The 26,730-nt window shown below is 42.0% G+C and overlaps 1 protein-coding gene and 1 pseudogene across 9 annotated transcripts in view; one reads left to right on the forward strand and one right to left on the reverse strand.

Moving 5' to 3' along the window:
• The window catches only part of Tjp1 (tight junction protein 1), a 207,598-nt gene that overhangs the window by 119,810 nt on the left and 61,058 nt on the right, over nt 1-26,730 (reverse strand). The window contains exon 1 of one of the 9 annotated variants that reach the window (XM_087188283.1): nt 8,845-9,028. The exons of 7 other annotated variants lie outside the window; for them this stretch is intronic. The gene's annotated coding sequence lies outside the window, so the exon portion shown is untranslated. Of the gene's footprint in view, nt 1-8,844; nt 9,029-26,730 lie in introns of those variants that run through there. One more of the 9 variants, XM_013075101.3, reaches the window with a different exon arrangement.
• On the forward strand, nt 13,850-25,435 carry LOC106009986 (single-pass membrane and coiled-coil domain-containing protein 1 pseudogene; annotated as a pseudogene).

Genomic DNA, 26,730 nt, shown 5'->3' on the forward strand with positions numbered 1-26,730 from the left:
GTTCACCGGAAGTCGGTTCCCGCAGCAGTGAGGGAGGAGGGCAAACCTCGCAAACAGCACATCTCATGGGAGGACGTGATCAGCACTGGCATCATCGACCACGTGAGACCAGCCCACAGCAGACGGCAGCCAGAAACAGTGCCCCGGGTGAAAAGGAATCCACCCGTTACGAAAGAGAAGTAACCTCAGCAACGTGTTGTCCATGTTCTCTGAGCTGATAAAATGGTATTACGATGAACTAAGAGAATTTAGTCCAGCAAAGTCCACGCTAGTGGAATTCTCTAAGTAAAAAATGAGCAAACCCATCACTTCAAACAAATTTGGAGTTATTAATTTTTGTTTTCAAACTTAATTGTGAGCTTTTCTGATAAAAAAAATCTAACTCCCTATTTAATGAAAAGTGGATTTTAACCACAACAACTTAATGTGTAGCTTTATTAGTATAACAACTACTAATATAGTTGCTCTTATTGATGAATATAAATTGACAAACATCACCTAGAAAGTGTTGCCTGACTGATTTTGACATGAACCTACATAAAGCAGAATCATTAGGGTAAATAGAGAGCTAATAATTAGAAGACACAAATAACACTGATTAAAGCAATTTTTAAACTGCATTAGATTTTCATTCTTATTGCAAGGTAGCATGTATTGAATATCTACAAAGCAAAAAAGTCATTTGACAGAGGATGAGACCTATTACAGAGACTACCTTAGTTTAAATGTAGGCCCACTGGCCAGGCACTCACATTCATGAGTCACCTAGCAGTTCCTCCTGATGAACGCTATGTGCACGTGTGCAAAGTGGCTGCGGACTTCCAGCAAAATCCCCTGCATCCTGTGGAGTCTATAGCGACCTTCTGAGGCATAGTGACCATCTGCAGACCAGGAGGAAGGCAAGCCTGTAGTCTGTATTTCCGTCAATACCTAAGAGGTTTTTAGACATGATTTGGACCTTGGTTTCATCAGTTGGATTTTCTTTTACTGAAATACTCTGCTGCCATTGAAAACTACAGCCAGCCTTACTGTCTCCCACTCGTTCGAGGTCTCTTTTCTACCTGTTACATGAATTCTTAAAGAGCAACAGTGTGCAAGTTTTGAGAACCAACTTCTGAAGATGCCACTGTCAAGGCCATAAATCCTGCCCCAAACGCAGGCTACGGTTTTGGTCCTCTCCTTCACATTAGGAGGAAAGTGTCACCATTTTCCCTGTGGGGTGGCATCTTCAAGTTCTGACTTCAAGTTTTGGCTTAAGTCAAAATTCTTTTAACCTAACACAAAAGACCACATTTCAAGCGACCTACTGTCACATGTGGCTGGTGGCACCTACACTGAACGGTACAGAAAGTCCCCTGGACAGGATCATTCCACATGGTGAAAGATGGGTCTCTTTGTGCTCTTGGTTGCCAAGGAGTGGCTTCCATTTGTACACACACCACTGAGCATCTTCAGATGACTCTAAACTGCACAGAATGCTGTAGTCCTTTTTCCTCTGACGAACCTGGGGTCAAGGCAATACCTGCTGGTGCTATGAGTACAAATCTGAAGAAGCAGCACACTTTTCTCTGGAGTCCAGAAGGCTAATTCCATCTCCTAAATGCTTACCACACACATTAATGAGCTCATGGCAAAGCCTGAAGTAACCCAGAATGGACCAGGGGGAGTTCTTCAGTTAAACTTGGGGTTAACTCAATTTTCCCTCACTTTGATAAAAATTTTCTGTATAATACGTCAGTTTTCTTCTTCTCTAAGACAGCATTTGATACCTAGTGTTTACTAATGTAGGATTTTACATTAATCAAAGTTTACTGTTTTTGTAATTTCACATAAAGCAATAACAGATGCAAAAGATTTTAGAAGATTTGCCTTTGCCTTTAACTTCAGGACATACACTGGAAAATTATTTTAAAAATATTTTGCCTATCTATCTATCCATCCATCCATCCATCCATCCATCCAATTTTGGAGACAGGGTCTTACTATGTTGCCCAGGCTGACCTCAAAGTTCTGGGTTCAAATGATCCTCAGCCTCCTGAGTAGCTGGGACTACAGGCATGCATGGCTATGCCTGGCTCTTTTGACTTTTTTTGTAAATTGGAATTTGCCGTTTTTCCCCTAAAAGAAAGTACAGTTTTACAAAGCTGGTTCATTGGAGCTAATGATGTGAATCCAACCTGACTTGCTGCCCATGGGAAGCCTCTGTACTTTCCTAAAGCCATTGTGAGTGCCTTGGAAGCTGATGTAGTCACAAACACTTCATTCTTCTAAGTCAGATCATTTTGATAGAATCTTATTTTAGAAAAACAGGCCATAGTTCAGTATATGACAACAATCTGTTCTTAGAATAGATAACTGCAGGAGGATAAAAAGGAAGTCTCTAGAAGCATTCTCTGAAAGGTATTCCTTCAATTTTAGGGTTCCATAGCTCTGTATAATTTCCAGTCCTACATATAAACAGCTGACATGAGAAATGACTTCCCTTGTATATGTATCTGCTTCCACATTTGCCCGTATAATAATATGCCCAGATTTCCTGGACCAACAGGAAGCTAAGGTGGGGGTAGAGGGACAGGCCCAGGAGGAGCACAAAAGAGGTGTCCTGCACGTTAATTAACGCCCATGCCTCCTCCAGCTGCCCTCACTGTCATGCAAATGGAGACATAAGTGATCCAAACAAGATGATGAGAACAGCAAATACATTTCAGTGGGGGGAAGAAACACTGAATGAAGGCAATAGGCAGGGGCCTGGAGATCGGAAGTGACCTCTGATATCTGAACTCTGCTTACGTCTCCTCTTGGTGGTTTTCAACACCAGCCTACAGAGCTGTTGTGGTTGCCTGTGGTTGTGCCCAGGGCTCACTGCCCAAGAGCGTCCCCAGAGCCAGACTCAAGGGCCCAATTCTCCAATGGCCTTCTTTTTCCTTTGGATCATTTTCTTAGGTCTATATTTCTAAGGCTATGTTTGAGGCTTTGTATCAAGTCAGCTTTTACAGGGGCTCCCAGCTAAATCAGGTATTCCAGGGAGCATGTACTGCAACCGCAACATTGCCGTCTCGTGTCATCACACTCTGTTGACCCTGGTCCTGAAGTGACAGGTCTGTGACATCAGACGTGCACTCCTGTGCACAGCTGGGCCAATTCATAATATTAAATGACTGTTTCAGAAAGGGAATGAAGAATATTCAGTCATGTTAGCTGTTCTATGCTGAGTAGTGCCTAAAATAAAGACTTTCTTGTGGGCCATGCATGTGGGTCAGTAGGGGGTTTGTGTGTATACGGTCGAGGCCTTAGCTCCAATCCCAAGCACCCAAACCATTCTCTTTCTCATTAGTATGAAGTTCAATTCAAAATTACAAAAGTTTTTTACAATGTAATACTTATTGCTTTCCTCTTTTACTACATCTTTAATCATTTCTTTATTGGTGCAATTTATTTCAACAATTTATTTCTCTACTTGTGAAGTGTGATCAAAATATATGGTGAATGTTTAAATATTTAAAAATTTATTACAGTAAAACACATCATTAATTTCCCTCAAAATACTTCACATATGCTTATTCCACTGCTCTTGCCACTTTCTGAAGTAGTTCTGGGAGTGAGATTTTCAGGAGGTGTGATTAAAAGTGGGATTCAGGGCCGGGGATTTAGCTCAGTGGTGCCGCCACCTCCCCTGCAAGTGCAAGGTCCTGAGTTCGATCCCCAGTACCAAAAAAAAAAGTGGGATTAAAAGTACGGTGAATGCTGTTGGCAAGTGTCATCCAACAGAAAAACAGGCTCATAAAAACACTACAGCGCATCCTCATCCACTTTATTCACTGGATCTGGCACCATGTGACCCCTGGCTCTGCCCCAGTGTCAAAATGATTTGCAAGGTAAACATTTTGAATAGATACAGGACGTCAAGGCAGCTGCAACAGTGCAGGAGTTCTTTTTGTTTTGGTCATTGTGCTTGCGCAGCAGGCAGCGAAACCACTGAGCTAAATCCCCGGCCCATCCTCAGTGAATGGCTTGCAAATATTTCTCTCCCAGTCTGTGAGATGGTTTTAACTCTGTTCATTGTTTCCCTTGCTTGTCTGTGCATACTTTAGAGACATGTGGTGCACAGGGAGGTGAAGCTTAGAGCTTTGTTATCTGAATTCAAATCCTATCAGCCTTACTTTCTAATCTTTGTCAAAAAATTTACTCTTTCTGCTTGGTTTTCTTGTCTGTTTATCTTGAATAGTATTAAGCAAAAGAGGGAGTATAACATACATTCAAACTTCATCCAGGCACTGGGGTGTATCTCAAGGGCTTAGAACACTCGTCTACATACATAACACATTGGACTCAACATGTAGGACCCTTCCCCCCAGAACGACTTTATCCAATTAGTGAATGTTCTTCACTTGTTCCATTAGCAGGTTCAAGTTTGATCCACTTGGTGCATCAATATTTTTCACCTCTACTCAAGAAACTTTGTGGATATTTATCAGTAATTCCCAGTCAGGGAAATGAAATTTTAAAAAGGGTGTCTGGACAATAAAACTACAACAGTATTTCTTTTTTTATTGTACCAGAACTGAACTCAGGACCTTGAGGTTTCGAGGCAGGCAGCGGAACCACTGAGCTAAATCCCCAGCCCCATGACAGTATTTTTGAGAGTGATATAATCCCTAACACTACCTATCTATCCATCCATCCATCTAATATTTCAAATCGAATGAATGATTGGATATGTCAGATGCTAAGTCTCACTGCCTATGTCCTTACATCTTCCTCAGTTAACTTTAAACTTCTAAAATACACTGGCTAAAGGGACCAAGTGAGCAGTTCATTAGCACAGTTACACCAATAAGAAGGCCATGGGTTTCTGCCATATGCTGTTTTTCCTCTTCAGATGGGTCTTGCTAAGGTGCCCAGCCTGGCCTTGAACATGCAATCCTCTGGTCTCAACTTTCTGAACAGTTGGGACTACAGGTGTGTGTGACCATGCGTAGCTCATTATATGCTTTCAATTTGTGCATGTGTTTGTGTTTTGGTTTGGGAGAAAGAAGGAAAGGAGATGTGAGTAGACTTAAAGCTCCACACTACAGAGCAGACTTTAAATATGAAACGACTCTCATGCCCTTTTTGCAAATATCAACAAAAAAAGACTTCCTGGCAACACTTAAGAGATTTTAGAGGCCTTTATAACCTTTCTAAAAACACTCTTGTGACTTTCATTCTAAATGACTACACAAACAAATCACTCAATAGACTGCAGAAGTGGGCCACAAAATGACCAGGGGGCACATGATATCATGCACAGTAAGAGGGAACGGGACCAAAATTCAATTTGTCACTTGGTTAGAGCACAAAATTCCTAATTAACTTAGGTGGCCTTGTGAAATGTGTTGGGCAGAAGGAAGAGCAACTGCACATACATGTGTGGTGGAGACACCCCCTCTCAAATTACTGTCCCTAAATTAACAGCCATGGTCCAATTCCGTCTGAGGTGCCCTACAGGTTTATCGATGAGGATTTAACTTATTTATTTTTAAAAACCTGCTACAGCCATTTGATGGAAGGTGATTTAGATAGTTAGCAGAAGGAGTTAACAGATTCAAGATCTGACCAACTGGTCACTTCCTCTTTGGCCATAGTGATGGCTTCATTGCTCCAATGCCTTCAACACTTTTGCCTTTGCTTCCCTTTGTGCCTTCTGATGCTGCCACTTTCAGGACCCTTCCATGGAGTGCAAAGCTGTATACAGCACTTGAAATCTTTTTTTTTTTTTGGTACTGGGGATCAAACTTGGGACCTTGTGCTTGAGAGGCAGGTGCCGGAACCACTGAGCTAAATCCCCGGCCCCTTGAAATCTGTTTTTTTAAGTAGTTTGAAAGAATTGATCTGATCAGCACGGGGTGGGGGGGTCTCTTCACCTGCACTTCAGGACAACCATTCCTGCCAGACCAGAACCTGGACAACATACTTCCCAGGCTAAAATGCAGAGACCTCTGGTTGATGTTATACAACCTGAAGCTGAGTGAAAATCTGCCTGCTTCTTCCCACTAGGGTGAAGGAAATTTAACCTGGGATCTAATAAAGGAAACTATTTCTTCCACCGTCAAGGCTTCCCATGGACTTTGCAGTAAGGCTGGGCCCACATCCTGCAGGCTGGAACAACCTGCAGTGCAGGATCTTGGGGAAGAGCGCACAGACTGAGCCATGCTCAGAGCACAGGGAATGAGGGTACGCGGAATGTTGTTCTGTGCTCGCTCCCACTCTCACTAGTTTATACTTGCCGAAGCAACCTATATTTACTCTTCAGTTGGAGATGAAGTTACTTAACTTTTGTATCATGTAGCATAGAATTATAAAATACATGAATATTATCTCATACATTCCTTGTAGCAACCATCTCCTTATCTCCCTCTACACACAACTTTTCAGCAGTGACATGGTGAGTGTTCTTTTCTCTTTTCATCCCAGGATCATTTACTCTATCAAAGGCCACTGAATGAAAGGACCAAATGACAAAGAAGAAAAAGACTTGTTTGAATAAGGGTTTCTTTTTCCATTTCTGGCTTTAATTATGAGAATAAGGCTTATTTTTAGTAAAAAGAAAAAAAGAAAAGAAAGAAAACCCTTTGGTGATAAAAAAGAATTGTACGTCAAGGGATGCTAATATTTTTAACACATCTTTTAGAACTTGAGGAAATATGTTAGTAAAATAGATACAGCTCAGGTTTATAGAGGAACAGACAATTATGCATAGAGCCTGACAGGTGTCACAGAAGCACCTGATTGGTGGTGAAATTATGACAACTGTGGTCCACTCCTACGATGCTATAAATGAAATGAATTTGCATGATAAGCAGAGAAACTCTTGAAAGGTGAACGATCCTGAGTAAAAGGTTTTAGGCATTCCCACTAAAACAGGGATGTCCTAGGGGCTGTTCTCTCCCTTAACACAATTTAGGCTAGAGGTGCAGTTCAGGGGTAGAATGCCAGCTTAGTGTGCCTGAGACCCTGGGTTTGATCCCCAGTGAGACTGAGACCGAGACCGAGACCGAGACAGACAGAGACAAAAAGACAGAGACAGAGAGACAGAGAAAGACAGAGAGAATGAGAATGAATATGAATTTAAAAGCACAACTTTTCCTGTAAATCATGCAGCATGAGCTCCTAATCTGTACTTGTCATAGTACTGAACTCAGAATAAAAGAAAACCCAAGCATCTTTGAGAACAGGTAACTTTGGAACAGATGTCTAAGATGTCTTAGACTAACGGTACCGAGACACACTCAGTCTATGGGTCTTAGACTTACAGTAAGATTTACTCTAAGATGTGTAAGACTTGCAGTGTCCTTGTAAAACAGAACTAGGAGAGCCATACAGATTGTCTTGTTCAACAGTTCTCAGCAGATGCTTCCTGGACATTGCATCAGGACCGGTGAGGAGTGTACTAACCTGCAGGCTCTCAGCCTTGCTCCCTCCCCTGGGCCCACTGATTCTTGGAGCCTAGACATCTACAGTTTTAACAGGCATCTTATTCCATTCTTTGGTTTTATTACTCAGTTTTTGCACTGCTGGGATACAATACCTAACACCCACAGCTTACAGGAGGTAAGGTTTAATTTGGCTCACAGTGCAGGGAATTCAGTCCATGGTTGGCTGGCCCCTAGGCAGAGGCATCAAGGTGGGAGGGCATGGCAGAGCAAAACTGCTCACCTCATGCAGCCAGAAAGGAGCGAGTGAAGGGAGGAGCTAGGGACAAGAATATACCCTTCCAGGTCACACCCCCAGTGACCCACACCTTCAGAGCAGACTCCACCTCCCAACAGCACATTCAACCATGAACTCTTCAGTGGATTAGTGTCACCATGATTCATTCCTCCCCAAAGCCCCACCTCTGCATATATGAGACTGTAAGAGACATTTTAAATCTAAACCATAATATCTATACGCTAAGTTTTGAGGTCCTCGGGTATCTTAACCCTCCCGTTTGCAAACACAGAAATTTCAGCTCAGGGTTATCTGAGATCAGAGTGGCAGAGCTTGGCAGAATGTGATCCAATAATCAAAATATCACACTACTGCTCTGTGATGTAACACTTACTAAACACTAAACTGCAGAAAAGCAGAACAAACATTTATTTATCTGAAGCCAGGGTCTCACACCTGCTAGGCAAGCACTCTACCTCTTGTCCACCTCAGTCACCGAATGAACACCAAAATTAAAGTTCAGCAACTATCTTACAGGAGCATCATAGGCTTTTCTCTTTCATTCTCTTCTCTCTCAAGTCTTTCCTAAATGGCTGTATCTGTAAGGCATCACTGCGGTAGGCAGCAGTGAGGGCTATGTGTGTAAGTGAGCAGAGGTGAGATACGTTCAGAGAGGTACAATTCAAAGTAGCCTGTTGTGAACACCACAGGAGTTGATTAACTAAGGGAGTCTAACAAACAGGGTCAGAGTTCTAAGTAGCCAGCCCTGACCTCTGGCTCAGATGATGAAGAAAGACTGCATGGAAGAGGTGGCCTTTGTGGCCAGGTAGGCAGCAGGCCTGGGCTCAGGACATAGGCAGGGGGTAAATCAGTGCACCTTTCCACTCTCATTATGAACTACTCAGTGGAAATGTCAAAGGCTTCCATCATTCTGGGACTACAGCCTTCAGAGGTACTATTTTGAGCAGACATGCACAATTCGGATGGAAAAAGGAGAAGAGAAAGAAAACAAGATCCTCATTCAAAGCATGGCCTCTCGGATTCTCTTTCCCTCACCCCTACCCCTCAGGCTCTCCTCCCTTTTAGGGCTCTGTTGTCCCCGCAGTTCCCACCACCTGCTCCTTATCACTTGTGAGAAGGAATTCCAGCACTCACCAGTGTTTCACAGAGGATCTGTTCCCAGGTGGGGACAAAGGCTTGGAGGAGACCGGCAACCTCTCTGGGGTCAGAAAGAGAGTGAGGGGCAGCTACCAGGGCTGGACCCAGGCACCCTGGGGCAGGCCAGTGCGCCCCTGCCAAGAAGCTCCCCAGCAAGAGAACTGGCTGACACGGATCTGGGACAGGAAGGGAAACTGGAGGCAGCACTTCAGAAGGCTGTGGGAGGGGCCCCAGGCTGCTAGGCTTTGTTCCCTGGCTCCTTCGCCTCTTCCTACCCAGGATCAGCGAAGGCTCCCAGGCCTTGCTTAGGCGAGAACCATGCCAGGCACTGGGGCAGCTGCCAGATAACTGCTCTGTTTGTAAGCTTTAAGAAACAAGCAAACAGACAAAAACCCCCAAAAACCTGATAAACAATCACTTTTATTTTCTCCCTTGGGTCAGTAAATTAAAAAAAGAAGTAGAGGAAATGAAATGGAATTGACCATGAATTGTCAACCTTTTATGTTAGCATCTAAGAACAATCGAAAAAGAGGCATTTTAGACAAACTAGGAAAGTCATTATTTCAATTAAGAGCAATCCTTTGAGTAGAATGAATTCAGATTATGAAAATACATGATATTTTACCTATTTTAAAAATCATTTTGCCTTGGAATAATGAGAATGGCATCATATGGCTTTGTGTAGTATTCAGAAACCCCTTCAGGCTAAGACCTACTAGCTTAAGCTCAGAGACTCAAAAACAGAAGGGGGAGGAGGCATGGGAAGAGAAGGGGAAGAAGTAAAAACATTCAGAGTTTTCAAGACATAACAAGAAGCATGAAGTTCTACTCGACAATTTCAAATTTGAAAGCCTCTCATCATCTCTAATCCAGGCTATGCCTGCTCTTTAAACCAAATGAACAAAACTGGATGAAAGGCCAATTTAAAAGTACTGTGCGCTCTAAATAAATGCGAACATCAGCAATGTAGAAAAAACATGTCAGGTCAAAACTTATTGTTTAAGGTTCTAGGAAATATCTCTATAAAACTCAGCATTTCCTTAAAAGTCACATTATGCTATTATCACTACTAGTCATTAAATGTTTTTCTATTACTTTAACTTTTAAAAACCATTTATAAAATTTCCAGGAAATTTGGACCATGTTAAAAGACACAACACAGAAAACAAAATTTAACAATTAAAAGGAAGGTAATAAAATATTTTCTTTTCAGATGATGGGTTTATAGGAATCAAATGGGAAACCATTAAATTAATTTAAAAGTGGGTGAATTCAAGAGACACAAAATCAAAATACCAAGAATCACAATAATAGAAATATCCTGGAAAAGAGATCAAAACACAACCATAAAACAAATAATAATAACCACAGTGAGAAATATGTGTGGCCAAATTTTTTTTTTTTTTGGTACCAGGGATCGAACTCCGGTCCTTGCTCTTGCGCAGCAGGTGGTGAAACCACTGAGCTAAATCCCCAGCCCCTATGTAGCCAATTTTTAAAAAGCTGGAAAACTTTGTGAGGAATAAGATGTGAGTAAATGCACAGATGATGCCATGGACTCAGTGGTAAACATTACGAATTTTTATATAAACATTTTTCTCCAAAAACCTTGTAAATTCAACATAAAATTGCCAAAGTTCATCCGAAAGAATAAGCTGGCAAAAAATAACAAAGAAAACTTTGCAGAAGAGTATGGAAGGTATTATATCATTTAAACTGTATAGCACCAAGTTGGAAAGCAGACAAACAGAACAATGGGCCAGAACACGTAACCCAGAAATAAACCCTGTGTGTAATCCTAAAATAGCACAAATCATCCAGATAAAAAGGGTGGCACCAGTTAGGTTGCAATTCAGATTAAAAAACAAAACAAAACAAGGGCCATCTCCCCCAATACCCTATGAAATAAATTCCACATGAAATTAAGGCTTTAACAACAAAAAATTTGTGAAAGCAGAAAAATATCTGTAATATGGGAAAAGAAACGACTTTCTAATCTAAGAAATGATACAAGATGGGCCAGGGATTTAGCTCAGTGATTCTGCTGCCTGCCTCGCAAGGATAAGGTCCCGAGTTCGATCCCCAGTACCAAAAAAAAAAAAACAAAAAAAAGGAAATAATAGAAGAACCAAAGGGAATGGAGTGAGAGTCTACCTAGAAATTTTGACTTTTAAAAACTAAACAGTTTTACTGATGTATAATGTACAAAATATGTAATATACTCATTTTAATTTTGCAATTCAAATGTTTCTCAGCAAATTTATAGAACTGCACAACCCTCACCAGAGCCTAGCATTAGGATGATTCTATTACCCTAAAGAGATCTCCCGTGCCGTTTGTAGTTACCCCTTTCCACCTCTGGTCCCAGACCACTATTGATCTTTCTACTTCTACTGATTTGTTTGGACATTTCATATAACTCTATAGATTTTTCTCCCTAGATTTGTCTTGATATTTTGTGTAAACAGCATCATACTATATATATTCTTCAGCATCTTACTTCTTTCACTTAGCATGAAGTTTCTAAGTTTGTCCATATTGTAGTATATATTACTAGTTTGGTCCTTTCTTCTTCTTCTTTTTTAAAATTTATTAGTATTTGTTTGCCATACATAACAAATACAAAAGGTTTTGCTATTTTGATTATAAAAACAAATTTATATGTGAACACCAAATTGGAAAAATATTCACAATAAAAATGATCATCAAAAGCCTACTTTCCAATAAACAGAACTATAACATTTGAAGATTTGTTAGTAGCCCAGTAAAGTAGGACAATCTTTCTGGAAGGCAATTTGGCAATGTATGTGTCTGGAGTCTTAAATATATCCATATCCATGACCCAGTATTTCTACTCCTGGGATCTTGCCTAAGGAAACAATTACGTATAGTAATAAACACACTCTGTGCAGAAACATGGTCAACACAGAGAAATAACAAAACCTAGGGCAATGTAAAGGTGCATTAAAGAACATTTAAACAAACTATAGAATTTTATTTTTTTATTTTTTTTTGGTACCGGGAATTGAACTCGGGACCTTCTGCTTGCAAAGCAGGCGGCAGAACCACTGAGGTAAATCCCAGGCCCCAAACTGTAGAATTTTAAAATGATGCTTAGAAAGTATATGACAATATTTAAAAATTTTTATGACATAATAGCAAAGGAAAAAACCAAGATACTAAATTGCATATTCAATAAGGGATACAACCTCATTTAAAAAATCTATTTTAAATATGACTTTTTAATTTAATTAAAAATTTAATATTTTATTAAATATTAGAAGTTATATTCACTTCATATATGTGTGCATATATATTTACATATTTATAGGAATCTATATGTAATGTACATATATAATAGGATTACTATAATTAATATTTTAATTTGTTAAGAAAAGAACAAAAGTCATTAATGTAGTATAAACATTAATTTCAAAGTATAACGATTAATTTCCAGAAAATCCTAAAGTCCAATTTTTACTAAAATAAGATAAAAGGAAACACCCAGTTATAAATTAAATGTGTATTAAAAAGTCCTTCTCATACTTAAAACTACAACACAATAATTTAAGTGCAAATATAATGATTTCGTTTCCTAAAATGAGTGCACAACACACAAACATTCTTGGTTCACTTTTACCATTGTACAACCAAAACTTACATTCTCTCTCTCCCTAAGATTGGCTCTGGATTAATGTCCCCTTCACTTGTTTTCAGTCTTGTCATTAGAATGACAACAGCATGTGGCCTTAAACACTGACAGGTATGAGTGGAATGTGCACTGCAATGGGATGTTATCAGCAGGAATGGAATGAAGCTCAACTAGGACAATAGGGGAGTCCAGAGCCCAGCAGTCAGCAGAGATAGATGGGATCTAACTTGGTGCTGCAGCCTTTCACACCCAGAAAAAGTGCTTGGGAGAAGGCCAAAGATTCCAGGTCCCCCAGACCAGAGGGTAAATCTGTTCCTTTATGTATTGGTCAGCTTCCTGCACTGGAACAAAACACCTGACACCCACAACTTAAAGGAGGAGGGGTTGATTTTTGGCTTAGGGTTTCAGAGGTTTCAGTCCATGGTCAGTTGGTTCCAAGGCAGAAACATCATGGTAGAAGGACCTGGCAGCAACAAGCTGCTCAACTTACAGCATTCAGGAAGCAGAGAGCAGAGAAGAGCTTGTAAAGAAGAGGCCAGCGACCAAAGGTAGTCCCCAGGGTCAAACTGATGACTCACTTCCTCCAGCTAGGCCCCACCTCCTATAGCCCATTTGGCTATGAAGTCATCAATGGGTTAACCCACTGCTGAAGTCAGTGCCCTTGCCATCCAATCACTTCTCTAAGAGTTCCTTGATCCATGAAGTTTAACAATCCAGACTGATGGGCACACTTTAGCTGAGCAGCCAACCTTGGGAAGATAGGGAGCACGGGCCTCAAAGTAAATCAAACCCATAGCATGCATGCATATTGCTTTAGAGTTCAGTGCAACAGAATCTTTGAGTGACTGTCATTGTAAGTGTTTGTGATAACCCAGAGAACCTGTCAAAATGGTCTTGTCAGCTGGGAGGTGACAGATATATCAGAAATGTTAAATTTGTAAATAAAACTGCTATGTTCAAGATCACTTGACTGTGGTACTTGTAATTTTAATGGATTTTGTTTGAGGTGTTTTCTTCTGTCAGGATTGTAAATTTGCCTCAGACATTTTGAATGCTTAAAAAGAAAATATATTAAACCTATAAATGTGTTTTAAAATGTTTGAGGGAAATCCAATTAACTAAGATGAATCAACAGTCTCATTTTATGCAAAAATAATTATATTCATTAATGGCACGATAAATTTTATAAATTAAGAAGGGCAGGGCCAGGGATTTAGCTCAGTGGTTTTGCTGCCTGCTACGCAAGCGCAGAGACCCGAGTTCAATCCCCGGTACCAACCCCCCCCCCCCCCCCCCCGCAAAACAGAAGGGCAACGAGCTGAACATTATTTTGAAGCAGTAGCAATCGCAATGGTTCCATGGGAAGCCAGCAGCCCCCCTTGCACATTGCTGTCCACTACTCACTCCCTGGCCTCCCCTGCAGCCAGGTGCAGACACTCAGCTTAGCTGCCACACCAACCCCGGCCAGAAACTGATACACAGGGCACCTCAGGCGGGCTCCTCCTCAGCGCTCTCCTCCACTTAGGGATGCATTTACCACTCACCGTCTCCTCCAGAAGGGACCTGGTGCTACACGGCACTCCTCAAGCACAGCCATCTCACTGAAGAGTTCGTGGGGAAACAAATGCTTAGAGCAGATCTGGCGCTTTCCCTACATTCTACATAGCAAATCCATTTTCATTTCTTCCACTGGACGTCTCCTTTCTCCACTCAAAAGTTCTCTCTGCGACCACTGTTGCTCTCATTCTTTTTTCTCTCCCACTCCCTTTCGGATCTGGTTGGGACCATCAGTGCCAGACCCCTGCTCAAAAGGCGCACAGCAGGCTGGAGTGGTCACACTCTGAGTCCACTGTGCCAAGGGTGAAAAAGCCCAGCAAAACCAGCCAAGAATATGAGACTCTTATCATCTTATGTTTAATATAAAATGATTGTTAGAAGTCATTTGAAGCCAAACAAGAAATGAAGGGGGGAAAGGTGGCTGAAAGGGGACAGAAACAGAGCCACTTCATTATTTTGCTTAATTCTTCTTGACATCAGTAATGACTGTTAGGCTGGAACAGGCTGGAGATGGGGAAGGGCATCTGAAACAACTTCCCGGCCCACTGAATTTACTCCCAGTGCAACGAAAAGCAGTTGCATCTGTTTCTGCGGTCCCCATGTTAGTGTGATTTCGTAAGGGGGGAAAACGGATGCTGTCAGAAAGGAGGAGCCGGAGAATGCTTTCTGTTTCCAGAAAAGAGCAAGGAATACGATTCTGAAAACTACAAACTGGCAAATATGGCATCGGTCTTTAATGAAATACTACGGCAGACTGTCAGGCAAATGTTCAGTCGTGAAAGGAATAATATATACAGTACGTTAGATACAAAATGTGTTGGAAACTGACCAGGCCTCCCTTAGTTCTTCGCAGAGAACTCGGTGTGACAGCAAACCTCTCTATGATTGCCAGGGAAGGAAAGATAATCCTTTGCCACTATTCCCTTATCTACTATCAAAAAAGTAGAATTCTTAGAAAGTCGGTGTCTCAGAGGACCACAAAAGCTATCGATCGGAGAAACTCTGCCAGGGAAACATCTATTTCTCTAGCAATCCTCTACTGAAGCTTCGGTAGAGAGCAGGGATCATGTGTTCCCTGCAGAGAGGTACCAAAGAGGAATCAGGGGTGGCCAGGGTTAGTATCCAACCCAAGCCCCACCTCCACTCCAGGTGCCTTGGTGCAATATCATCCTGGAGGCAGCACTGTTTTCCAAGATGCTTTTAGTGGCACTATGCACTTCCAAAGTCAGGAGTTCAAATCCCACCCCTTTCATCCAACACCCTGAAACCCTCTGTGGGCTGCAGTCCTCCTGTGAATGGATACGAGTTGCCTTTCCAGAGTAGTGGTGAGAACTAAAGGCCAACAGCCAGGCAGGACACTGAATACAGTACTCTGCGGCACCTTAGGGAACACCTCGAGAGAAGAACTCAAAATTCTGAGATTCTGTGACCAGAGTGTGGAATCAGAAACTCAACTTAAATTCTATCATCTTCTTTTCTTTGCAATCAATATGTAAAGTGTGAGCTACTGAAACAAGAATTGTCTAAGCTATTTTAGCATTTCATTTCCTATTCTTCCCATCACGTGGAGTATACTATTAAAGCCAAAGCCTGGGCGGGGGATTTAGCTCGTGGTTCTGGCGCCTGCTTCGCAAGCGCAAGGTCCTGAGTTCGATCCCTGTACCAAAAAACAAAAAACAAAAAACCAAAGCCTCAGAAGTAAAAGGTTCGTACTTATTGCTATGGTGAACAGTCATAAAAGTCATGCCCTTTGCTGTCCTTGTTTGTTTTCCTTCTCTTTTATTCAGATCCTAGGGAAAAATACTTATATAATAGGTAGATTTTTTGAAAAAAAATCCATCTATGTTTTGTTTATATTGGCAATTTCATCAGCTATGTGTCTGCAGCCAGATAAATAGAAATAAAGTCACTTAAGGGACAAATATTGAAATATAGGTTCATATACCTAAGAGGTGATGATTAGAAAATGTTCAATATTTATAGAAGCAAATGCATAAAGGAGTGTGAACATGGGCATCTCAGTCTGCTAGGCAGCTGTATCAAATTACCACACCCCAGGTGGATTCCATGCAGCCAAGCCTCAGGGCTTTGGTCAGCACAGCCCCCAGCATGGCTGCTGCAGGTTGCAGCTGGCACCTGCAGCTCTCGAAATCACCCCTCTGGCTCCCAGCCTGAAAGCCCTACTTGGGGCTTGGTGATCACCTGGGTTTGCAGCAGTCCAACCTGCGTTCTCTACCCAAGGGTACTGGCTGCTTCCTCCATCACAATCTAGACAGCAGTACAACACTCCTGTGTCTCGCACTCTTCAGGCCTGCAGAGATGGCACTGCCCAGATGCCACCAAGGTTTACCACCTGTGCCTCTGGGGAGTGACTTGTGGATTCAGTGGAGCAGAACCTGATGTGGCCAGGGAGCCCCACTCTGGAATGCAGGGGGCATAGCCTTGACCTGGCGTCTCACATCAGCAAGCACAAGGTCCAGCTCTCATGCCCTGGTTCCTCCCTTCCAATAACAAACATTTCATCATTTCCATCTGAGACCTCACTGTGCAGCCTTCACTGTGCTAAGGACATTCTGATCCTGCCCTCGTAGGTATTCTCTAAAAAGACTGAGGCTTTCTCTACAGCTCTCCCCCTCTCCATTTAAATCCTCCCCGTAATAGCCCTTGACAGTGCATTTACAGGAAAATGAGCTTTTTCTTGTATGCAGCTCAAAACTCTGCCAGCCTCACAGTCACCAAGTTCCAAAGAAGCCTCTAGAGTTTTTGGTACTCTCATGCACTGTGTAACAATGTTTCAATCAACAATGGACAAAGTATACAGCAGTGGTGCAGTAAGATTAAAATGAAAATGGAAAATCTCTACTGCCTAGTGGCTTCACAGCTGTTGTGATAAAACACAATGCTTTCCTCATGCGCTTGTGGTGGAAACGCTGGTGTAAAACAAACTCGTGCTGCCAGGTGTTCAAAAGCATAGCACATACAATTTCGTATGTACCTAATACTTGACAATAAGCAACTATTCTACTGGCTTATGTATTTACTAAACCATACTTGTTACCTACTTTAGAGTGTGCTCTTTCTAATTAATAAAAGATATTTACTGGAAAAGTTTATGATATTGCACTGGCAATAGCCTTGCACATCTCATGTTTAATGCATCTGTTAATTGCAAAGGGGGCCACTTCGAATGACTGACCCAGACCATCAAGGTTTGTGAAAATGCATCCTGAGATGCTTGCACAACGACAAAATTACCAGTGACACATTTCTCAGGACACATTCTCCTTGTTAAGTGACCATGATTGTTATAGCAGCAACTGCATTTCCAGTAATGATTTCTTAGTCCGTTCCAGCTGCTATCACAGAATACATAGACGAGGTAGCTATGTAAACAACAGAAATTTGTTTCTTACAGCTCGTCTATAAGGGGCTCATTTGTAAGGGCCCTAACCCCACTCACAAGAGCTTATCCTTATCCTTATCACCTCTCCTAAGGCCCCATTACCTAACACTATCACTTTAGGGGGCAGAATTTCAACACGTGAATTTGGGGGACACAAACATTCAAATCATAGCACCAGAAAACATTTGTATAGAACCTCTTCAGGTGTTTTTTGAAAGCAACAGTTTCTTTAATTTCAATCAATAGTTAATTTAATGGTTATGTTTCAGATAAAACCTACCCGATAAAAGAAACACAACGTGTTGGTTACATAATCCAAATGTAATCTTAAACTGGAAGCATTGTTCCTATCTCAAATTCTTGTTGAAGAAACAATGAATAGACATTTTATTAAAAATATGAAAACATGTAGGTTACAGATCACAGAGATGAAGATGTATTGAATGTTTGGCTCATTTTGATTAGGTTTCAGCTCGAACATTTGGTCAAAGTGAAGTGTGAGGAGGAGAAATCAGGACAAAGACAAGTTTTAGGGCTGGTGTACATGCAGGAATATGGTGAAGTACTGGGTCTGTAACAGTGGCGGCGAACCTCCGGCACATGTGCCTCAGTGGGCACGCAGAGCCCTCTCTGTCGGCACACAAGCCAAGTGGCCCCAGCAACAACCCAGCAGTGCACATAGGGGCAGTGTTGGCACTTGGTGATAAATATGTGAGCGTGGGGTTGCAGTCTGGGCACTCAGTCTCTAAAAGATTTGCCATCACTGCTCTGTAACAGTCATCTTAGTAGGTCTCTGTGTATTATTTTGCATACTCAATCAGTAGCCCTGAAAAAATGAAGCCAATGTTTCATCATGCAGAAAGTGACTTCTATGGAAAGGAGCCCCCAAAAGCCATGTTCCTCACAGCCATTAGGAGAAATAAATGTACCTCTGTGAGCCTGAGGAAATAACTGTCCCTTCAGTTTTTAATTATATATGACAGCAAAGTCCCAAATCCTATTTTATGTCTTCTACTTAAATGATTCCTCTCTTAAGGCAATTTAAAGTTGACCTCTGTTCTTGATTAAGAAAAGTCACTGCTTTCCCTTCCATCACAAGGCTGTTATTCTCTAACTTCCTTCCTTTCCATCCTCAATATTATCTCTGGAAACTGCTCTCAGTGTTGCTCACCCTCCTGGCTGTGAGGCCAGCTCCGGGACAGGCAGCAGGTGCAGCAGGAAAAGGACCCAGCTGGCCAGAGGCAGCCAGACACAGAGCCCAGGGCTGTCTCAACAGACACGTGGTCATAGACAAGTCACAGGAGCCCTCTGAACTCTAACTCTACATCATTTTACTCCATGTCTGCATCCACACTGGTGTGCTTCAGGGCTAAAGCCGCTCTGTTAGGAGCTCAATAACCATAATAAAGTCAGTTTTCTTTCTTTCTCCTAATATCAAGGTTCTCATCCCTGAAGAAAACTGTACAGCTAAGAGAATCCCACCCATCAAACAGCCATCCAACAACAAGAAGCTGGATTAGCTGCTTCGTTTACTCAGGAAATACTCAGTAACTGTCCACTTTGTGCTGCATACTGTTGAAGGTCCTGAGGGTACTGCAGTGAATATGCAAAAATCTCGGCTCTCCTGGAACTTCTACTTCTAGCAGGGAAAATACAATGTTAAATGTTGTTAATACAATGTTAAATTTAATGTTAAATGTAAATACAATGTGAAATAGATGTTAAGTGGTGGTAAATACCGTAAGGAAAAAGATAAGGAAGGGGAAATTCAGAGGGGACGGTAAAGGCAATTTTAACAAAAGTCTGGGCAAGGTGACATTAACATAAGCCTGGAGTTGTGACAGAGGCCAGGTAGCTTTCCAGACAAATGGAGCAGCCTGCAAAGGTCCTGGGACGGGACTGCTTGGTGTGTTAGCACACCCAGGGCGGCTGGAAGGAGAGGAGGACATGAAGAGAAAAGAGAGGCAAGGGGCTTTCCAGGCCATAAGAAGGACTGCAGCTTTTACTCTGAGTGAGCAGGGAAGCCTGGCACAGCCCTGAAGAGAGGAATGACATAATGCAGCTTATCTTTTAATAGGATCCTGCTGGGTCTCTGAATGCTTGCTGGGGACAGGCTGGCAGAGGGCAACAGTGAAAGCAGACATTCCTAGGAAGCTAGTGCAACTATCCAGGTAAACGTTGATGACAGATTAGTTGGCGGTACACGGAGGCAGCAAGAAGCAGTCATTTACTGGATCTATCCCAAGACCGTGGCCAAGGCGAGACTCGCCAAGGATGCACTGGATACATGCAGAGCTCCGGAAAAAGGATTCAGGGTGACCTCACAGCTTCTGGCCTGAGTAAGTTACCAGCTGTGTCACCTGCATGGTGTAATTTCTGGCTCTGAAGACTGAATGAGTAATGAAAGTACGCAAGCATATAGCCTGATGCAGGCACCACAGCCCCCCCTCCAGTTACATTTTGGTGCAAATCAACAAACCCTATGGAATGTCTCCTTTGTGCTCTGACTCTGCTCAGTCTGGGAACATAAGCATGAATAAGGTGTGACTTCCACTCTCCGAGAGTTCACAATGTAGCAAGAGACAAAAATGCTCCTCTGTGGCACGGGGTTCAATGTCAGTCACCAGAATGTGTGGAAGATTCCGAAGTCATCAGGCAGGCAGGGGTGTGACTGAATCGGGTGGGAGAGATCAGGAGAGCTGCACGGAGGAGGAGACTGCAGGGCAGCCGGCAACCTTCTCTGGCAGAAACCCCACAGGCACAGGCAGAGCAGGGAAGAGCAGTGTGAAGGGAGCGATCCCCGATGCCGTTGGTGGCCATTCATTATCAGACACAACAGCATCGTCTGTGTCTCCTCTGTGGACCCCAAGCCGAGAGAAGGCAGCTTATCTGGGAAATCCCAGTGCATCTGGCTTCTTACAAATGTTCCTCAAAACATGGTTGGCATTTGATTTGAGAGTTCCTGCTTTCACAAGTATAATTTGATTCAGTCAACTGTAGTCAGAACACAACTTCACATTCTACATCGCTAAAGCAAAATTCTGCAAAAGCATGCTATGCGGGTGTGTGTGTGTGTGTGTGTGTGTGTGTGTGTGTATCTGTGTAGGCATGTAGAGGGTCCTGTTCTGCACCCCTTGGGCTTTCTCTTCCCAGAGATTCCAAGAACCACAGAAGGCTTGGGTGAGCTCCACTGGGACCCACTGCAGTGCACCAGGGTCACCTGCAGTCAGCTGATGACAGGCTCACATTGTGGTCGGTCGTGACTGACATCTTTTCATGCAGTTCATATACACAGTAGCAGCCTATACATTTCAGTTTTTTGGTAAGATGTAATAAAGACTGTGAAATTTAAAATAAAAAAGGAAGCCATGAATTTTTATATTAACCCTGTACCACAGTTCATGTTATCAACCCTGAAAACAACTCTATTTCCATGAGTTGAAAGACAGTGGGAAATCCAGATAATTAAGTGAATCAGAGAATAACATCACATTTGGTTCTTTGAGTCATAGAGGCCTGTGAAATACTTTATGAGAAAACTTAAAAATGAGAAATAACTATAGTTCATAAAGAAATACAACTCTCATTTATTTACTGATTTAGACAGGATCCCACTATGTTGCTCATGAGCTCAAAGGATTCTCCTGCCTCAGCAATCCCGAAGCAGCTGGGCTAGAGGGGACACCACTATGTAATTAAGAAACAATTCTTAAATTCTTTTTACTGAATAAAGTACAATTTAAAAAGCTTTTTCCATACATTTTCCCTCTTCTTGGTGCTTATTTGAATGCTACATATTCAATTGCTAAGATAATGTAGGTTACATTCAGTGTCATTAGTTTATATTTTGTTCTAATTATAGTACAGATGGGGGAAGATCATTGGCAAATTATCAGTAAACTCAGTTAATTATGCAGATATCAATCAATGGTCAGGCTTCGTTTTAAAAGCCAATTTCCTCTTAATTCACAATGTTCAGTTTTATGGGGTTAGAGTCCTAGTCCCACTTACAAACATATTCAGTGAATGATCAAGAATAAGGGAATTACTTAACATTAATATTTTATTTTTTGCCATGAAACAGTTGTCTTAGGACAGAATTCCTTTTCTTTGTAAATTGCACTGAGGTATCACTTGCCTGCCCTTGGAGGGATTCATTTGATCCAAAAGAAACAGATAAGAACTGGAGAATGTGGAAACCAAGGACTGAGCAAATGAACATCTCAGCTGGTATATGCCAGTTACTTCTTTTTTTTTTTCAATTTTTAAATTTTTTTGTTACCAGGGATCAAACTCGGGTCCTTGTGCTTGCACAGCAGGCAGCAAAATCACTGAGCTAAATCCCTGGCCCTATGCCAGTTACTTCTAAAGAGAAAAAGAACCAATTGTCAACTGCACCTAAGAACAGTCTCTTTCATATCTAACAGGCCAGGTTTTGACCTGGGTGACAGCAGGCAAACCTGGACTCCGTAAACTAAGCAACACTCTTCACAAAATACATCAGCCCGGCCTCTTCCAGAGCCGTTCTCATCCTCCTCCTTTCTCCCTCGACTCAGAGGCTGCTGGCTCAGAGAAGTGTTAGCCTGAAAGAAGCAAAGCTTTCCAAACAGTCTGTAGAATCAAGCTCTAGATGAAACTCAAGATGAGTATTTGTTTGTTTGTTTGTTTGTTTTGGTACCGGGGATCGAACTCAGGTCCTCGCGCTTTAGGGGCAGGCGGCAGAACTACTGAGCTAAATCCCCGGCCCAAGATGAGTATTTGTCCTAATGCACAAACGGTGTATGCCACAAATTTGGTATTCAGATTTCTTACGTGACGGAATGTACTTCTAATATGATACAATGTTTATCTAAGAGAATCTTTCTTTTTGCTTGGTATAACAGTGGATAAAAATTAAAACTCTAACTCATTGAAAACCTAGCAAATGCTCGATACTCATGTTCAATCTTAGAAGTTTCAAAATCTTTAAGAAGTCAGAACAATTTTCTTTAGTTTTCAAGATATTTGTCCTCTCCTTTTCAGAAACTGAGGCAGAACTTTGGATGAAAAGCAGTAATCTAGGTATAAAAGCAGAGAGAAATTCTGGAAAATTAACTTTGAAAAACCCAAATAAAAGTATGTATTTGTAGGCCGGGGATTTAGCTCAGTGGTTCTGCTGCCTGCCTTGAAAGTGCAAGGTCCTGAGTTCGATCCCTGGTACCAAAAAAAAAATATATATATATGTATTTGTACTAAGAAACCTGAAGACAAAAATATCAAGCTCTGACAAAATGAGCTTTGGAGATGGGAAAGAGCAGAGGCCAGGGGCAGCCCTTTTATCAACTCTCTGACCTCTTGGAACTGGATGTAAGGCCTAAAAATAACTCCAGCTGATTTCACCACAGTGGAACTCAACCAGACTTCATTGTGTGACGCCCGACAGTGGACACATTTGCATGATGGAGGGGGAACAGGGGGAGAGTGAGGGAGGAGGTGGGGAGACCGACAGGCCACAGGCTGGGCTCTGGATTTTGTTCTGAATGTTCAGAAGCCAACGAAGGATGCTGAGCCAGAGAGTGACAGAATCAGATTTATGTCTGAAAAGGCTCTGGATACTGGGCAGAGATGAGATCAGTTAGAGGCAGGGAATAAGCTGCCAGCAACGGCAGTGAACTACAGGAGAGCCAACGTGGCTTGGACCACACAGGCAGCGGAGACCCGGTTATAGGGGAAGGTAACAGTCACATGTCCACCAATCACGAGAGACCTAAGAGGAAAAGAAAGGCAAATCTCAAGCTCTTTTCATTAATAAATTGTGGATTGTTCCATGTGTTAGAATAAACCAATTGAATGAGAAATAGGGAAGGGCTATAAACAATTTACAAAACAAGAAACATGTGCAAATGACCACATCCAAAGATTTCAGCACCTGTAGTAGTGACAGAAATGCAAATTGAAACAAAAACCAGATGCTTTTCCCCATCTGATTAGAAAAAATTTTTAAAGTTAACTATATTGGGTTGAATGGTATCCCTCAAAATTCACATCTACTGGCAACATGGGATGTGACTTTATTTGCAAATAGGGTCTCTGTAGATGTAATTACAGTGCCCACTCTCTCTTTCATCTGTGCTTTCACTTTCTTCAGTTTCAGTTACCAACAGTAAAAAGTGGAAAAAATACCAACGGGAAAATTCTCTAAATAATTCCTAAGTTTTTAAGTTGCACACCATGCTGAGTAGTGTGCTGAAATCTGGAGTTACTGTGCTCCATCCCACCCAGGAAATGAAAATCACTCTTTTGCCCTGCATTTATCAACACTGTAGTCACCTGGCTGTTAGTCACGTAGTGGCTAAAGCTGTCCACGTTATCAGATCGACAGTGATGGTATCACAGTGCTTGTGGTCAAGTAACCCTTACTATACTTAATAATGGCCCCAAAGTGCAAAAGTAGTGATGCTAGCAATGGGTTACGCCAAAGAGAAGTCCTAAAATGCTTCCTTTAAATGAAAAGGTAGAAGCTTTTGACTTAATAAAGAAAAAAATGGTATGCTGAGGTTGATAAGATCTATTGTATCAACCAATGTTCTATCCATGAAGTTGTGAAGAAGGAAAAAGAAATTCATGATTTTGCTGTTGTATCTGCACCTGCCAAAGTGCTGGCTACATAGCATAGGATAGAGGGCTTAGTAATATTGAGTTTCAAGCATTCATTCGGGGGTCTTGGAATGCATTTCCTGTGGATAAAGGCAACTACTGTAATTAAGATGAGGTACTCCTGGATTAGAATAGGTCTTAAACCCAAAGGCTGGTGTCTTTATAAAAAAAGGAGACCCACAGACGGAGATAGACAGGGATGAATGCCACAAGGAGGTAGTGACTGATACAGCCACAGCCAAGGAGTGCAAAGAATTGCTGGCAGCCACCAGAAGCTAAGATTTGGGAAGCCAAGGTGGTTTTGGGCCCTAGGGCTTTAGAGAGACCATGACCCTGCTGACACCATGATTTCAGACTTCTGGCCTCCAGAACTGTAAGACAGTTAAGGTTTGTGGTTCTCTGTTACTGTAGCCCTAGAAAAGGAACATAATAACACACAGCGTCACCAGGCATATGGGAAGCAGCAATCACCCTCAGGCCAGTTGGCAGAAGTATAAATTAGTAGCTAACCTCTGAGGAAAACCATCAGGCAATACTAACACAATTTAAATAACCAGGTCTTTTCACTCAACAATTCCGGTAAGAGGGACATATTCTAAGAAAATGGTAAGCAATGTGTACAAAGATTTTTTTTAAAGAATGAAAAATGTGAAATTAAGTAAACTTTGGTATAAACTTACAGATATCAAAAGTAAAAATGGAGGTCATCACGAGGCGCCGAGGAGGTGACCGGGAAGCAGAGTAGACCATAAACCCCAGGCTTTAGAAGCACAGTTCGAAGAACTGGACATCACCAAGGATAATCACCCAGAAATCTGAAAACCATAGCAGGACTTTGGCCAGCCAAGCTGCTCAGGATGAGCTGTGGACAGCAGTTCTGGCACTCATGTTCACCTCAATGGAACTGAATATTTTGTACAGCTATGTCATTGAAGTACTTATCTGCCTGCACACTTGTGTGCTTGAGAAGCTGCCAGACCTGGCGAGAAGTCTTCCCACCTTCACCTCCATCCTGTGCTGAAAAGTCAAGAACCAGCACATCAGAGTGGCGTGGGAATCAGTCCTGGAGGAGAGCGGGCTGCAGGAGGGAGACCCGGCCTCGCTCTGCGCCTTCTCCCTGGCGCACGGCAGCGAGGAGGACCACTACGCCGCCTCAGTGAGACACACTTAGGGTTAGCGTCACGTTCATGATCACCAGCATGGTAAAGCACTGGGCCTTGCAGGATGCTTTGCTTCGGGCTGTTCGGGTCATTGAGAAGGGGAAAGCAGCCAGAACGCCTTAAGCGCAAACGTCTTCCCTAAAACAGTTGCTACCATCAGTCAAAAATGAAACTGTCTAATCCCGACACTCGGGAGGCTGAGGCAGGAGAATCATCACGAGTTCAAGGCCAGCCTGGGCTACATGGCAAGATCCTATCTCAAAAAAACAAAATAAAAATAAAATAAAACAAAACAAAAAGCCTGTCATCCTATGACCCAGGGATTCAACATCTAGTAATTTATCTTGGAAGTTGGGGGGGGCGGAAAGCACAATTTATTTACTGTAGGCTTATTTTGATAGCAAAAAGCAGTGGGAGCATTAAATTATGATAAATTGAAAAAATAAGTAAAAATGATCTTGAATTTTTGGTAGTTTCTTACAAAACAAAAATATCTCTTACTATTCAATCCACCAACCACACTCATTAGCATTCATTCAAATGAATTGAAAATACATCCGCACAAAAACCTGGACATGACTGTTTAGGACATCTTTATTAATAATTATCAAACCTTGGAAGCAATCAATAGGTGACCTCCAACAGGTGACCTCTCTATTCCTCCCAAGCTTACCTGGATTCCCTTAACCTCATCTTCCTTTACCAGCTTGCCTCCCCTTGCAGGGGTGCTGACATTCACTCTCTCCTTCCCTTGCTCGGGTAACGAAGTTTCCCGGGGTTTTTGTCCAATTCTTTTATTCCTCTTGCCATTTGCTGCACTTCAGGGGAAAAAAAAGAGCTGAAATAAAAAGTGCTCTAGAAAACTAAAAAATACGAGACCAGAAAGGGGAAAATCAATAAAAATTTGGAAGACAAAGTTGGGAAATTGTCTTGTCAAGCAGAAAAAAATGACAATGACAGAGGAAATATGAAATAAAAAGAGAAAGACATTAGCTCAGTGCAAAGGGACCAAAATGTGAGGAAGAAAATATCACTGAATAATTTCTCAATTTGGAGGGACATTTTCTGATCACAATGAATGAGAAGGACCTACTTCATGACACATCAGAACACTGGGATGCAGGGAAGGTCCTAAAAGTTCCCAAAGAGGGAGAGGAACAAGAGCACATAGAAGACAGGCGATTAGAAAGGCACTGCATCTAATGCCAACACTGAAAATGAGAAGATAATACCATTGCATGAAAAATTAGGAGAAACCAATTTCAAAATACAATGCTATATCCCACCAGGTGGCACAAAGATGCGCTCAGATGTCAACGTACTTCCCTTGATACTACACAGCCACTGCTGACGGCCGGGCCCATTCTACCTTGATACCCAGCCTAGTAGATTTAAATATTTAAATAATTTTGAAGGAGGAGCATTAGCTCCAAGGGGTGAATCCTTATTAGCAGAAGTCAGTTAGGGTAATTCTA

The sequence above is a fragment of the Heterocephalus glaber genome, unplaced genomic scaffold, assembly GCF_053883595.1.
Source record: "Heterocephalus glaber isolate CG9 unplaced genomic scaffold, H.glaber_assembly_v1.0 deba00001531, whole genome shotgun sequence".
Classification (NCBI taxonomy): Eukaryota; Metazoa; Chordata; class Mammalia; order Rodentia; family Bathyergidae; genus Heterocephalus; species Heterocephalus glaber.